General features: G+C 38.7%; 1 long non-coding RNA gene across 3 annotated transcripts; it reads left to right on the forward strand.

The window, feature by feature from the left end:
* The first annotated feature begins 1,508 nt into the window (after positions 1-1,508).
* LOC137475346 (uncharacterized) lies at positions 1,509-15,396 on the forward strand. Of its 3 annotated transcripts, none has more exons than XR_010999832.1 (4): positions 1,509-2,750; positions 10,154-10,234; positions 13,671-13,811; positions 14,180-15,395. It is a non-coding gene; the product is annotated as an uncharacterized lncRNA (long non-coding RNA). The 3 variants fall into 3 exon arrangements; XR_010999833.1 differs by lacking the exon at positions 1,509-2,750 and adding an exon at positions 8,638-9,538 and having other exon boundaries at positions 14,180-15,396; XR_010999831.1 differs by lacking the exon at positions 1,509-2,750 and adding an exon at positions 8,638-9,103.
* Positions 15,397-15,644: the final 248 nt, after the last annotated feature.

A 15,644-nucleotide genomic window follows, 5' to 3' on the forward strand; every position in this document is an offset into this window, starting at 1 on the left:
AATGACTACAAGAAAAAAAGAGATGTCAGACTCAAAGCTTATGACCCAGCAGTCTGGGTCTTATGACAGCCAGCACTAATCAAGCAAAAAAGAATATTTTTTTAATAATGTACCAATAGCTTTTCTTTGGAGGGGAATATGAATTATAATAGTCCTGTCTACAGGGAGTACAAATATTTCATGACCAGGCAATATCCTGGACTGTACAGGACACTGCAGGGGGTTAGCAGGTCCCCAGTAACCATAACAAGGAGAAACCAGAGGAAGGACAAAGATTCAGCATGCAGTGTTCTATGTCATGTTGTAAGACCCCAAAAAACTCACTCAATGAGACTTTTAGAAGGGCTTACAGTTGTTCACATACTCTGAGTTAGATGCATAGGAGAAATACTGATAAAATATTCCCAAGAATTCAAAACAGAAAAAAAAAAAATCTCCAAAAGTTTACTGGCAATCTCAGACCGTCAGAGAAGTTTGGCAAAAGGCTTAGAGCAGCATTCAATAAACATAAAACAATTCTCAAAGCATTACCTTCACAAGCTCTAAGACTGTTTGATTTTAAATTGCTCAAAAACTCCAAGAAGATGGAAGTAGAAAAATAAGGAAGACCGAAAAGAACAAATATAATTACAAACTCCTACCAAATCTGAGGTTCTGACCCCTGCTTGAAAAAAAATTAGAAATAATTGAAGTTGCAACACTTCTCTAACATCTTTTGTGTTTACAGCCCTCAAGTGTTTTACAAACATTAACTTACTGCAGACCCCAGAAGATCTTCATTACTTTTCCCCTGCTCTCTATTTTACAGGTGAAAAAACAATGCAAAAGTGAAACGTCTTTCCCAAGATCACATATGTTCTGCCTTGCAACCACCAATTTTGATGGTCCTGCTCATACCACTATATCACACTGACAAGTTAGTGATACTCCACAGTGTGAAATAGTCTGCTGGGAATAAAATGTGTAACCCATCAAATATACAGCTTGTTTACATTTGCTTACATTTAAAATACCTCTTTAAAGAATATGTTTTCAGTGAACAATTTGAACATCTCATGATTTATACCATTAAATCATGCTAACGTATTTTTTTGAAGTCAAATCCAATTAAATTACTGTTAACTTCAAACAAGAAGTTGAGCCAGTGATTCATTGAAGGATTTATCTTTGTTAGATTTGCAGTTAAACATATTAAAAATTGATCCATTTATATATATTTTGCTCCAGTTAAAACTATCAAGGTTATAAATTTTGAACAGTCACCATACTTGACATGAGGAATACCAGTTTTAGGAGGACAACATTCAGAATAACCTTTCTTTTTGCACTAAAAAGCATTTTTCCCCACAACCTGCCTGTTTAACCTCTGAGATTTCCCCTTCACAAAACACAAAGGATTCTATTTTACTTGTGTGTTTTAGAGACCATCAAGAGGCAGTGTACTTTCTTTTTCTTTTCTTCAGTGAGTGACTGCCTTTGAAATCACTTTAAGTGTAAGGCACGAAATATTTATTTGTGAGTTTACATACCTCTTCCAAAAGCAGTGGAAATGCCAAATTGACACCTTCAAAACAGGTTGGTTTTGAAGCTGTTTCCATATTTAGGTGTCTGGTTTGGGATGTCTGGAAAGAACCTGGTTCAAAGGGTGGATTTTCAGCTTGATATGTTTCCCAAAAGATTGTGTATATTTATATATGTAGTATGTGTGTGCCTATGCACTGAGATCTCTGAGTGGGGGACTGGTTTCTGAATGTTCCCAGTCCCATTGAATGGAATCAAACTTCCAGATTCTAAATCTTGTATTTTGATGGGAAGTGAGCTCAGGTGTCCTGGGCTGTCATGGTGTTTAGTCCCACTGGGTCACCTTTTGGGCCACAGCTGCTTCCATTCAGAACAAAGAGCACCATCCACTTGAGCATCCTCCATGGCAACTAAGAATTTTCTCTTACTGCAAGCTCCTCGCAGTCTTGTTTCTCCTAACAGTTCATCTCAAGCTTACAGATTTTTCTCACTCTTGGATCTATTTTTAAAACAATTTCTTTCTATAGTATATAATCAGCACTCACCTGACAGGAGAGTGTACTCAAGACTTCAAAAAAGCTGCTTTAGGACCACATGATAATAAATTCTCATTAATCCCAAATATAGACGAGATGCAGAGCAGGGCCTACAACAGGTTTTATAGAGAGCATTAGTGTCAGCAGTTTAGAGAGAATTAAAAAGAAAAATAACATTCCATCCCTGAGGAAAAATCCAAGTAGTGCATAAGACTAAAAGGAACATTTCTATTGGGAATTGCTTATGAAAGAGATTTTTAGTTCAAAATAAAGAAATCAGTCAGCACTGCATAAGGATTGTATTGATCAAAAATAGTCTTCTGAAATATCAGGATTCAAAGAAGAGACCAAATAAAAGACACAAATGAAAGCAAGCAACCCAAATGCAGGAGAAACTAAATCTTGCATTTGCAGCAAAGATTGTTTGTGTCCAGACTCCAAATAAGACAGATGCTTCTTGCAGTTGGGAAAATTTGAAACCTGACTTATAGCTATGATCCATAACAGTGCTAGATTTATTGACCATTTGCTGTGAAAGCAGAGCCTTTCTTTGCAGCAAAAGCTCAGCTCGCCATTCGTGAAGTGTCTCCTGTGTCATTTTCACAATTTCCTAGAAGACCTGATTAACTCAGATGCCAGTGCTGCTCCATTCCTGCATGCTCACCAATCAGTGCAGGATTAATAAGATGCCAGGTGAGACCACTGAACATCCTGGTGAGCTACTGAAAGAAAAGTGAGTGTGCTAAAAATATTTAGAGATTTATTTGATTTGTCCACATGAAGTCCTCTTTAATTTATCACTTCAGTTCACACTTGTTCTGCTTTGTTTAATTTTAGAAAGGGGCTTTTCTCTCCTGGTTTTTACTGTGACCACGTCATAGGTTTGGGTCAGTGACAGCTATGAGTGCACTCCAGTCCCTGTGTTTAGCTATTTTTCTATCAGCTACACTAGCAAGCTCCTCCAGTTGTTCTGCTGAGCACAGGGATGCTTAAGTTATACAGATCTCAAATGCACACATACTAAGAATAAGGTTAGAGTATTCTCTGATTTGTGAGTGATGTTTTTCTTAAATATCCAGAGATATGAATGGGTACAGGGCTGGAACAAGCTGCAGAAGCAGTCTTCTCTGCTTTACTAAATCACAGTAAAACAACCCCCTCATCTAATGGTTATTTTAATTTTATCCAGGTCTCCTTAGAACAGGCAGATTTTTTGTGAGAAGCTGAAAGGAAAATCAAACATGACATTTTGGGATGTTCACCAAATGCAGTTGAATGGATGAATGAAAACAAACACCAGTTTTTCTCCAGTAGTTCAATACCCAGGGTTGGAGGAGACATGACAAGTTTTATAAATAAAATAAATAATTGGATTTTTTTATTTATAAAAAAAATTGTATACTGCTGACAAATAGAAGTGATCTGTTAAATTTATTTGAAAACTTCTGTTTACTTAGCATTATAAGCATAGAAACAGCAGCATGGAGCTGTTGGAGGCCATGTAGGCAACAACAGCAACTATTCCAACTATCCTCTGTGTGAAAGTCTTCCAAAGTCAGCATGGACTGCAAAGTGCAAAAGCCATGTAAGTGCATGAACATACAGGTAGTGGATGCCATTGCCACTCTAGATGACCCTGAACTGGGTCTCTCACTACATTTACTAAGCAAGATAACAAGGCATATTTGTTTCTGATTCTTCTAAATAGACACCAAAACTGACTGCAACACAAGGATGAGGAATAGACTGGTTGATTGTACAGAATAAAATCAAGTTTTTACTGCAAATCTATCTCAAAATGGCCAGTCCTGGGCAGATTGAGAAGTCAATATATACCGAGCTACCTCGCAGGTGATGTTGAAAGTAGAAAAATAGATAGGTTCATGTATACCTGTGAGGAAAATGATCTGGAAATGTAAGCAGTCAGACCAGTACTGCTCTGGTGTAAAATAGAAGGTATGAATGATATTAAGAAAAATATTTTGGTGAATGGGCATATCACCTACTTGATCCTTTATGTGGAGAGCCATTTGCAGGTGAGTAGGTTTTTTTAAAAACACATAGCTATATCACATTAAAAATACATTACATTATATTGCATTGAAATACACTGTTATATAGCTTTTTAATAAATATATAAATTAATTTATTCCATTCAAGAGAGAGCTGTGGGCATGTTATATATGTCTCCACTAAGCATTGAATGAAAGCTTAAGAGCCTGTGGCAAGAAGAAAGGGTTGAGTATTTCTGAAAGGTGGAAGCAGGCATTTCCTGTCCTGTGTACTGCTTACTACTTTTGTATTGCTCAGTCATAGTTTCACAGGACTTAACCCCAGACAGAGATTAAATGGCAACTTTTTATGAGTTTAGACAAACTTAGTGAGCTGACTGCATGAAATAGGACATTTTCTTTCTAAGGTGATTTATCTCCTCTATGTGGCTGGAGCAATAAATACTCTGAAAATTAACGCCATGCTCGCTTGTAAAATAAAATCCACATTAATCTCAACTATCAGAGACAACTATAAATCAAATGAAAGTGAAACAGGGTAAAGAGGAGTTGGAAACGATGCCCCATCCCTGGCAACACAATCCTAGGCAGACATTATAGCAATGTTGGCTGAGACTAGCTGTCAAGAGGCCCCAGAGAACTCCCTCTTGGGGCACCTGCCACAACATTAGACATGAATCTTCAGGTCTCTGTGAGCCACATGCAGGTGTTGGAGACCACTGTGGGGAATAATTACCTCTGCTCCAGGAAGGAGACCAGTAGGAAAGCTGAATCTTTTGTCAACAGGAGGAGGAATGAGTAACTGGAGAGCAGAAATACAGAATGCAAAATGTAGCAGAGTCTTTAAATTTTTACACAAGGTCCTCATGGGTCAACAGAACTGAGCAACTTCACCTTGTCCAGGTGATGTGTCTGAGTTACCTGTATGTGTACCCAATGTGTGAGTTATCCTGGCTCTGTCTTTCTGCAGCCTGTCTTCTGGAAGAATTACTGAACTCTTCTATAAAAATTGTTTCTAAATTATCTTTCTTGGGTTAAAAACCCATGCTGTTCTTTTGGACCTAGCTCTGAAGAACCTCCCCCATAACTAAACATTCAGGATTCCCTACAAGCAGTACTTCTAGCTGATGCCAACTGAGGGAGCAGGAGTTGTTCCATATTTGAAAGATAAAGGTAAGGAAATGAAGGAAAGAATTATACACAGTTATTTCAGAATGTGTGGACAGTTATTTCTACTGGATTCTGAAATATAGTGGAATTCCTACAGTTTTCTTAGCCTGAATAAACACAGCCACCAGGGCACCCTTTCATCAAAGAATGCTGTATGCAGGTATCTGTAGGTACACGTACGCTACATCCTATAGATGTTATACACATTCATTGTTAGATATCCACTTATAAAGCCTCCTGATCTGCAATCTAAACAAGCATCATTTGCTATCAGATTTGCAGCACTCTGATATTCTGTGCTCTAAATTAGTCCTGGGTGAATTCCATCCCTGCAGCTCACCCATTTTTCTATTACAGCTAATCCAATTACTTCAGACTCTTATCTTCCTTCCAGTGTGCACATATGCCATCTTCCTCATGGAAGTCGCCCTGTAGAAAAGTTAATAAGCATATTTATGTTAGAGAAGTTATGGACCGAAGGGTTTATGGACACAGGAATTTATTATCTTTGTGGTAAGGAAAGAAACATATTGATGGACAAGATGGATGAGTGATTTAAACAAATGAAAAGGAAGCATGAAAATATAACTGAAAAGGGCTACACCTCACCCCCAGTTCATTGAAATAGTACAAAGAGAAATGTCTTTGAAAGCAGATGGTTGGCACTGGAGAAAGCTTTTGAACACAAATTGTCTCCCTTTCCAAAATTAAGATATGTAGTGTGCCCATTGCTGATGGAGTTTCCCACCCTGTAGAAGCCAGTAGGTTCTGACAGTGCTAACCAGAATTCTCTACTTCAAACAAGTCAGAGGTAAAATTTTACTTTGTTCTTTACTTTGTTGTAAAGAAAGGAGAGAATCAGTGTCTTCTTGAGCTTGAGCTAATTACAGAAATGAGCTTGAGCTGTAAGAGACAGATGTTACCAGAGTTGAAAATGCCTGGAGGCCTCTGCACACAGAGGATCCCTGAAGCCTGAGTGTGAAAATGCACTCACAGAGTTTGTAATCTTATCCCAAGTAATTCCAGCAAAATCCTTCTGGTGCAATTATTCTCTTTCTGCATCTGTATGGTGACTTATTTTCCAAACTGCCAGTGGCGAGCTCAGCTTCAAAATTCGAACACCAAAATGGGATCCAAAAACTGTTTATCTGCGATGCCTGGGAAAAAGCCTGATGACTCAGGCACATTTTGAAAGATGAAGGGGCAAGACCTCTGCTAGCTGAGAGCTAATCCTGATCCAGCAACACAAATTTGGAGAGAAAAGGACTAACGCACACCCTGAACAGTGCTGCTGTCCCCACCAAGGGGGCTAGGAGTAAATGTCCTGGGACTCTGGAGTTGCACCTCAGAGAGTGCTTCTGTCCTGTCCACCCTTCCCCAGCCAACAGGGCTGGGAAGAAGGGGAGATCAGCACCAGGTTAACCAATAGAAGGAAAAAGGAGGGGGAAAGAGGAAAGAGAACCAGCCTGTTTGCTCTGGGACTCAAATCAGCCCTTAGCTGTTCTAATTAGCTCTGTGAGGGACTGTCAGCATAGCAGATGCTGGATTATTACAGCAAAAATAAACATTATGAAAAGATATTCAAGTGCAGGAGAGGGACGGGGCAAACCAGTATCTGGTAAAACAGCTTTGTTGTGAGGCAATTCTTTACCTCAAGGGTAAACATTCAATCCCCCAGGCAAGAAATCATCACTGTTAAAATCCTCCATAATTAAAGGAGGATTATATTATATATAATATATACATAGGATCCTATATTATATATAGAATATACTATCTTCAGGACCTATTTCCTCTCCTGGTGGGAGGAGACATTGCAAAAACATTCAAAAGGACAGTGGAGGATTGTTGTTGAAAGCAGCATGGCAGGCCCAGGGAGTTCCTAACTCCAGCTCTTCCTGAAGACAACAAAGACAATGGTCTTCTGCCTTCAATATCTAGTATACAATGGCAGAATTACACTTCTAGATGTCTAGGACAAGTGTATGAAGCTGGACTGTGGATTTCCAGTTCACTGGACACTGCTTTACAGGCATGGATACACATAGGCTGCTGCAGGCATGTCAGCTTCTCTCCCACAGCTGGGACTTAGCAGGACTGCTGCTGTCACCTGGCCAGTTTTTGTAGAGGAAACCAGAAAAAGGCAGCTCAAGAGGTGATTGGATAAACAGCAGGGTGTTCACAAGAAATATTAAGCTACCCTTTGCAAGCAAATTAATGCTTGCATTTTATACCTTCTTACTCTTCTCTTTAAGACTGTAAGTGCACTGGGGCATCCCTGCCTATTCCTCAGCATTTGACCAGGGCCTTATTAAGTGAAGGCCTAATATTAGCTTATCCCTTGGCACTGCAGCAATAAGCAGAAGAAAATAATATCCACATTAGATAACCACTATAGCTTTGGATACAAAGAGAGTAAAATGGATGCTCCTGTTCATAAATAGAGAAATATTTCCTTTGATTACGGGTTTCTTCCTTGCTCATTATAAAAAATTGTCAATTATTCCAGCCTATAGGTACAGCAAGATTACTCATCATCAAGTTAACAGCAATGCACTCCAAAATTGCTTCTGTAATTCAGGTTTAAAGTCACTACAGCAGCACAAGTCAGAAGGATTAAATGAGAAAGAGGGGATGCTGAATCTAGGAAAATACTGTATGCAAATTGTGATAATTCATGACTGAGTCACAAAAAATATGTATTCAAAATCTGTCATGATTTAAGCATTTAAGAATACAATGCTATGCATTTATGTAATGACTTTCATCAGAGGATCTCAAAATGCTTAGGAGGCACTGAGATGAATGCATGATGATGTCAGTCTTGCAGGATGGCTCTAGGTGCATTTCTTTTCAAATCAGCAGCTAGTGGCTCCCAGAGATTTCCAACATACCAGACTAATACTTGATAGTCAGGGGGAAGAGAAGGGGCTGACAAAGATGAATCTGATAACTCCTCTAGTCCTCAAATGGGTTCAGGCTCTGTTGATCCTTTGCAGCTAACACATCTTCTCTCTCTCAGGATTTTTCATAGAGGAGCACAGAGGAAAGAAAGAGAAAACAATTTCTATTTCTGCTCCTTGTTTTTGTCATGTGGAATGTGTTTGGAGAATTGTTTACCTGGGGTGATTGCTTGATTGGATTCTGGTGAGGATTGTTTGGGCCTGATGGTCAATCAAATCCACGTGTGTATGGAGTCTCGCGAGAGGGTCATGAGTTGTGTGTTAGATATGGTAGTTAGAAAAAGTAGGTATGTAGTTTTTGTATCTCCTTTAAATAGTATATTAATGTATTATAGTATAGCTATAATAAAGAAGTCATTCAGCCTTCTGAACTGGAGTCAGACATCATCATTTCTTCCCACCGGGTTCACCTGCATTTACAATAATCCTTTACAGATGCATTTCCAATATCCTTTAAAATATCCAGTGATAGAACAATTAAAAATATATCTAGCCTCTTTCTTCTTTCTGATTATACCACAGTGCCTTCATGTAAGCAGCAAACAAATACATTGCAAATAAGCAGCAGGAAAATACATTGCATATACAATAATATCCCCAAAATTTTCTCACTAGCCAAGAATTCTTAGTACCAGCAAAACCATGATGTGGCTCATCACTCATCACAATAAAGCACTGGAATTTTTTAGCATGTTCCTTCATCTGTTTTCAGTAGGCTGAGCAGAATGGAAATTTGAAGCAAGAGAGAGCACACCTCAGGCTATGTGGAACAGAGTGTGGGCACTGATGTTAAGAGCCATGGAGATGGAAACCTAAATAAGTCTCTTCCTGGGACCTCCTGAGAGCTCTCTCACTGTTTGGTAAGACAAAGGAGACTGCAAGATAAAGAGTACTCCAAGGTGTAAATGCTTCAGCTGGAGGAGCTGTGGACTGCCAGACCCTACTGAGAGTTTTCTTCCTCTTCCTAGTGCATATATTTGTTAAGATGAAGAAGGAAAAGGAAGAGATCAAGGATTTGGATGTTTCTAAAAAGACAGAACACTAATCTTAGAAACATAAAGATAATAACTGGGATTTTATTATTAGGAGATATTTTTTCTTTAGAATGCAACAAGATCTACTTCCACTGGCTGATTCAGTGCAAAAAAGGTGTGTTGAAACTGCTGATACATGCCTGCTGATGTTGGTGGCCTTAGTAAGAAACATCCCCACATTTTGCATAAGATTCTGCAGGGAAGCAATTTGGCATTACAGTGACAAATTGTGAGGTAAAATAAGTTAGAAGCAGTGTAATCTCTGTTTGATTTCATCAAAACATCCATAGTGTAGGCTCAAGGTAAAGTATTTCCAAACTTATATCTTTTTTCTTAGAATTGTTGCCTAAACATATTGTTGCCTTTCCCTTATTTCTAGCTGAGAAAATTCGTTGCACTGTGTACATCTCCAGGTCTACCCCTGCAGAGAGCACTGCTGCCAGAAAAACGCCTTCTGACCCTAGAAAATACTTAGAGGGACAGCAGAAACCCAGAGGCACAGCCTGGTAGGTCTGCTTTAGGAACATGTGGTTGCTGCAAGAGATGTGAAATGCTTCACCGTATCTCAATGTTGGAAATATTCTTATGCTGTAGATTCATGATATTTCATAACAGCATTTATCTATGCTCTTCAAAGGCCAAGCCAGGATTAGTGCAGTTGTCAGTGCTGTAAGAACCATGTGTTTGGCTGTCTTCTGTACAGGGAAGGTAACATGGTCTGTCAGGCAGTCCCTCTGACAGCCAGTCTAAGCCACAAGGAGCCATGCTCCCAGCTACTGCCCTAATCTAACAAAATTCTAGCAATATCTCACCGAACATTAACCTACCACCTACTGTCAGCAGGCAGATCCCAGGATATCTTCTGCAAACCAGAAAGCATAGGCACCACTTCAGGTATTTTTCTTCTCTTTCTTCAGATATTAGAGAACACACAGGATCTCAGAAATTACAGCAGTAGCCAACTGGATTGGTGTACCTCAAGATGACTTCAGACACAGGTAATGCAAAAGATTTAGAAGGATTTAACAAGCTGTAAAAGTCTAGAAACCACTGACAAATCACTGTATTTTCCTTTCCATCTGCAAATAGAACCACAGTTTACTGACAGGAGACTACAAATGTGTTGGACAGTTCTGAATGAATATATAAAACAAACTCCTGTATTACATATTGCTGGAAGAACTGGGACCTGCTACCAGTAACACCACTGGGACCTGCCAGTGTTTGTCCCAGAGCAGTGTTTGGAGCTCAGCACCCAGACTTCTGCAGGAAACTCTCCCCATTAAGCCCAGTGCTATATGACTGCAGCGGAGGTCAGTGGTGAGCTGGTGCTGTCTTTGTGATAGTCCCCCACTAGCTGGGACTTACAACCAATCAATAGTTCTTGTTATGAGACAGATGGATCCATTATAATCTGACCTGCTCAGAGTCTGGCTCTTAACCCTTAACCTTAGCTGATGTAAAATATTCACCAAAAATCTGTGTTAGACATCGGCACAACCTCATATTTCTTTCCCAGCCATTAACAAATGTCACATATTTGTCAGTGGCACAGATTATCTCATCCACCTCACCACAGTGTATGCCACATTTGTTGAATGTGTTGTTAAAGAAACAATAGAATGGCTTTTTACCAAAATCCACTGCTGTGGAATTTATGAGTAAGTGAAGAAAACAAAAATAAAGTTGAGGCGTGTTTCTACCAATATTTTCTTGCAACAATTAATAACACATTTGTGATTTCCTCCCAGCACCCCCCACAGCTTGGAACCCAGATATGAACCCAGATGGTCTGTGTGCTTGCAGTTACCAAGACAGGCAGGACAACCCACACCTGATATCTGCAGACTGACAGTTTTCTAAAATCTGGTTCCTAATTTTTTACACTAGGTATCATGTCAACTAGAAACAGAGGTAAAAAGTGACAGAGAGGGGAAAGAAAGAGAAAACAGTGTTCTGTGAAACTGATCATTTTTCATGTATTTTATAATGAAACATTGTCAAATATACAGACCTGCACACAGTAGTTTTAGTCACATATGTTCACTAGGTATAGAAACTCTCAGACTTGTAGTTTTAAGGAGTATTCTGATGCTTGGGATTGATTAGACTGCCAACCAAAATTAGATCAGTCAGACCAAATATGTGCAGATTTCTCCTCGAAGGGTGAGTTAAAAAAAAAAAAAAAAAGAAGCTATATTTATAATTTTGTTTTAGAAGCAGTGATTCTCCATCCTTGCCCTTCATCTGGACCTGCTTAGACTCTCGGACATTTACTCAGCCCTGTCCTTGCCATCCATCCATTTCCATAAGATCTGGGCAAAAAGAGTCCAAGAGTAAATGTGAAGGCAATGCTTTCATACCATCTTTTACACATTCAAATAACAATTATTTAATCTTTGAGACCAGAGCAGCAATGTACAATGAGTGAAAAAGTGATATAGGACTTCAGTGACTGCTGCAACCTGCAGTTCACTCAGCATGTAGAGATTTCATTATAAAGTTACAAGTGATTGAAAATGTAATATATATAAAGAGTAATGTGTTGTGTGAACAATTGATAAAACTGAAAAAAGGACATTATTTGGGGCATACAATCTCTTCTAGGATTTTTTCTGGACAATTTAATAACTAATCACACACATTTTACCTTTATGTTTATAAACAAAGAACAAGGATGCTGCTGACAAAATGCATTTTTGAAGAGAACAAAATGTGAGAAACTTCTGCAAGTTAGTAAGCAGGAGGCCTGTTTATCACTGAAGGCAGCATCTCAGAGCCAGAAAACTGAAAATACAAGAACAGGCTTGTATGAGGTATAGCCACAGCTTTTTTGACCATGAATAAAAATCTACCATGTCCTGTAATTTCAGGTGAGGGAACACAAGCTAAAGATTACATACAACTTTCCATGTTGGTCCTATTCACTCCTCACCTAACCTGACATGGAGACATTGATTTTGATTACAGTATTCCTGACCTATAGCAAGGAAAAGGAGGCACACGGCCATTGTTTTCCAGATGCAGTGCAATAGCCTGAATTTATCTGAGAGAAAACTTTAAGAGCACTTACTGAAATTCAGACACTTATGAAACATAAAACTCGTTTCCATAATGTTAATATCATGAAAATCAAAGAATCATTTGTTATCCAAATGTATTCTAGATATCCTCAAAGTTGGGAAACTTTTCCCACAAGTTAGAAATATTGAACAATAGAATAATCGAATCTTCCAAAAATCAAATCTGTTACTTTTATGGTCCTCAGTGTTATTAAATAATTGGGATCATCAAGAAGAATTCTCTCCCTTCCCTGGGAAGAGATTAAGGTATTTAAAGAAATGCAATTTCCTCCACTGTTTCTGTTGCAGTGACCTTTATTAATACCTGATCTTCTAAAAATATCCCAATAAATTGTGGATTGCTAGGTAGAAACTTGAAATCCAAAACCAATAAATTTTCTTTCCACGTGTTGAAAGCACTGCTTTAGATATATGAAGCAATAAAAATATCTTTTTAAAAATAGCAACAAAAATATTTTCAGTGCAAGCAAAAGTGATGCTGTACATTTACCTGCTTGCTGATGTTTTTCTAGACTCAAACCCAAAAATTAATCTGGGACAGACCATGCCAGGCTAAAGAAGGCTTTAAAAAGTCAGTGCTAAAATGTTTTCTAGCATGTTTATGTTTTCTAGCATTTCACCAGGTTGGACACTCTTTTTGAGTTCACTGACTTGCATCCAGAAATGTCATTAGTGAAACAAAGCTTAAGTGGATTCTTTCTAGGCCTGACTGACCACAGAGTCTGAGAAGAGGTTGCCTTTGCTTCCTCTGCTACTGTCTTCAGCCAGAACCCCTCTGATGTCTCCAAAGACAAATGGATAAATCTTGCCTAAAGTCAGACTGGGGAATATCTATTGATTTTAATAAAGTTTTGATAAGTCAACATCAAAGCAAACCTTCTCCTGTGCTTTCTGAACATTTGAATTTATGTTGTAAACTCCATCAATATTGACAAAATAAATAACCTCTTAAAGGTTATCATGGCTACTTAGATTAAAGAAATAAGATAATATTTGTTAGTACAGCTAATCAGTGTTCCAATCCTTACTAATCTTTCAGAGTAGTTGCTGCATCGGAGTGTTAATCACAATTTCTCTGATTATCAGCAATTGTTTAAAAAATAAAAACATGAAGCAAACAAGATAAACATTCTTCCTTGGTAATCAGATCAAAGATGAAAGGGAAAATTATTAATGGCCATCATTCCATTCAGTATTAATATTTGACTTAAATTTTTTAAAGAAAGCACTTGTATGATGTTGTTTGTGCAGTCTTTTTTCTGAAAAAAAAAAAAAAAAGAGAAGACCCTTTTAAAATAGTTTAAGTTATTATTTTGAGCTGTAACACTTATAAATCACTTTTCATCTCCAGAGCCCTGAACCAGAGCATGGACCTTTGTTGACCACACCAGCAAAGGATCTGGTGCTGTTCCATGATTCTGTGATGAGCTAAACATTTTGGAGGACAGGACCTAGTTACTGCCTTTCCCACCAAACATAGCAAGAATTTCAGGTAGCTGGATCTCAATGTGCTGTTTTGACAGGCAGGGAATCTGGTCTAGGTAATTTTTAAAACATGCCCAAGGTAGCAGAGGGAGTTGGTGGTAGTAGTGGGACTACACCCCAGGAAATCCTGTTTCCGGTTCTGGGATGGTAGCCCTAGCCATTATCCTTCTCCACACTTCAATAGTGTGACTGCTGCAGACAAATCATCGTGTTCTCCCACCTACCAGTCCTGGTGCTACAAAATATTTAATGCATTATTAAGCAAAACATATTCCAAGCCTGTCATTGATTCAGGGCCTACGGTCTTGCAAGCATTATATCATTTATCTTCCTTATAAGTGGAAAAAGTTCCTGGACTCCATTTTCTCTCCACAGAAACTACAGAGAAGCCGAAGTAATTAATGAAAAGTACTGGTGTCATGTGGACAAGAACAGGGCACACATTCAGCCCTTTCTTCAGCCATTCAGACTAATGGGAAATATGCTTCTGTGTGGACCATATGACTGGGACCAGAGGCTGGATTTAATATATTTGCAGCCCAATCATTTTCCCAAGTGAACTGTCAATTACCAGTGTGAGACAGAAAAGATGCTGATTACCTGGGCCAAACTCTGCTCTTGTTTGTGTCAGAACAATATCCCTGATTGCGCTTGCTTCCGTGCGACTGTGGGTTGAGTTTGGCTCTGTCTCCTCAGTTCCCTTGGTTGTCTTTGAACCACAGGAACAGCGCTTTGAGACAGCTACTTGGGCAATTGCTAATGGCAGGAAAATCCACAGTTCTTCAGACATTAAGGCATTGTAAATACTGAAAGAAAATAAATCTGCGTTGTATTTTTTTGGCATACAATGCCTAAAGCCTTATCTCTCATTCTGTCAGGAACCAAGAACTCTGTATACAGATGGTGCAATTTATTATGTTCTGTACTGTGACCAAGTGCTGAAATACCTTCAGGAAATCACCAGAAAGCCTGAAAAGCTTTGCTGTCTCTTGTGACTCCGGCTCACTAAAACTATAATTGAATGAGCACAATATATTAAGCCCTGCGTATTACACAGTAGGCTTACAGAAAAGGACGCCATCTTTTTCAGCATCATTACAGAAAATATCTTTGCTGTACAATTACTGGCTATACCCAAGATCATAATGTCTCTGCCTCTCTGAATTCTGCTCTTATAAAACCACAAGACAGGGATTTACAAATAGATGCCTAGGTCCAACGACTCTACCTCAACTCAGGTGTAACACCATTAAATTCCAGTGTGCTGTTCTCATTTGTAAAATGCTGCTGGGCCTGATAGTCCTGACATTTAAAACAGTGCCTGTCGGGGCTGAAATGAATGGACACGAAATGAATGTAACAGTGGTATGAAAAAAGAATTTTAGCTGTGTATCAGTTCAGAGGTTAATGTATTTCCATTCCTGCTTCTCTGAGCAGATTTTTATGAAACTGGTGATTAAACTTGGCTCAGTGAGAGCAAGAAATACAAAGAAAAGCTAAAGTCAATATCCTCAAACTCATTCATCTCTCAGTATGAAATGTAAACCTTGGAACTAGTATTTTGTTCATACCCATGTGCTTTACTGCATTTGAAACATTGAAAACAAAATCCCTGTGTCATGGACCAAACAACAAATGTTTTATGGTCATCTTGATACCCAACTTTCAGCAATAGCTACCATTCACAAAGCAGCTGTTTTGCTTTTAGTGCTTCAATGGAAGCAAAACCATCTTCATCCTTGATTCTCTACTGTTTCCTTCCTGTGGGAAAGCCGGACTGTGGTGCTTTGATACTGGGGAGTGGTCTATCCGCTTCCCCTCATGCAGTGTTACACATTTC

This window comes from Anomalospiza imberbis, chromosome 6 (assembly GCF_031753505.1).
Source record: "Anomalospiza imberbis isolate Cuckoo-Finch-1a 21T00152 chromosome 6, ASM3175350v1, whole genome shotgun sequence".
In the NCBI taxonomy this organism is placed as follows: Eukaryota; Metazoa; Chordata; class Aves; order Passeriformes; family Viduidae; genus Anomalospiza; species Anomalospiza imberbis.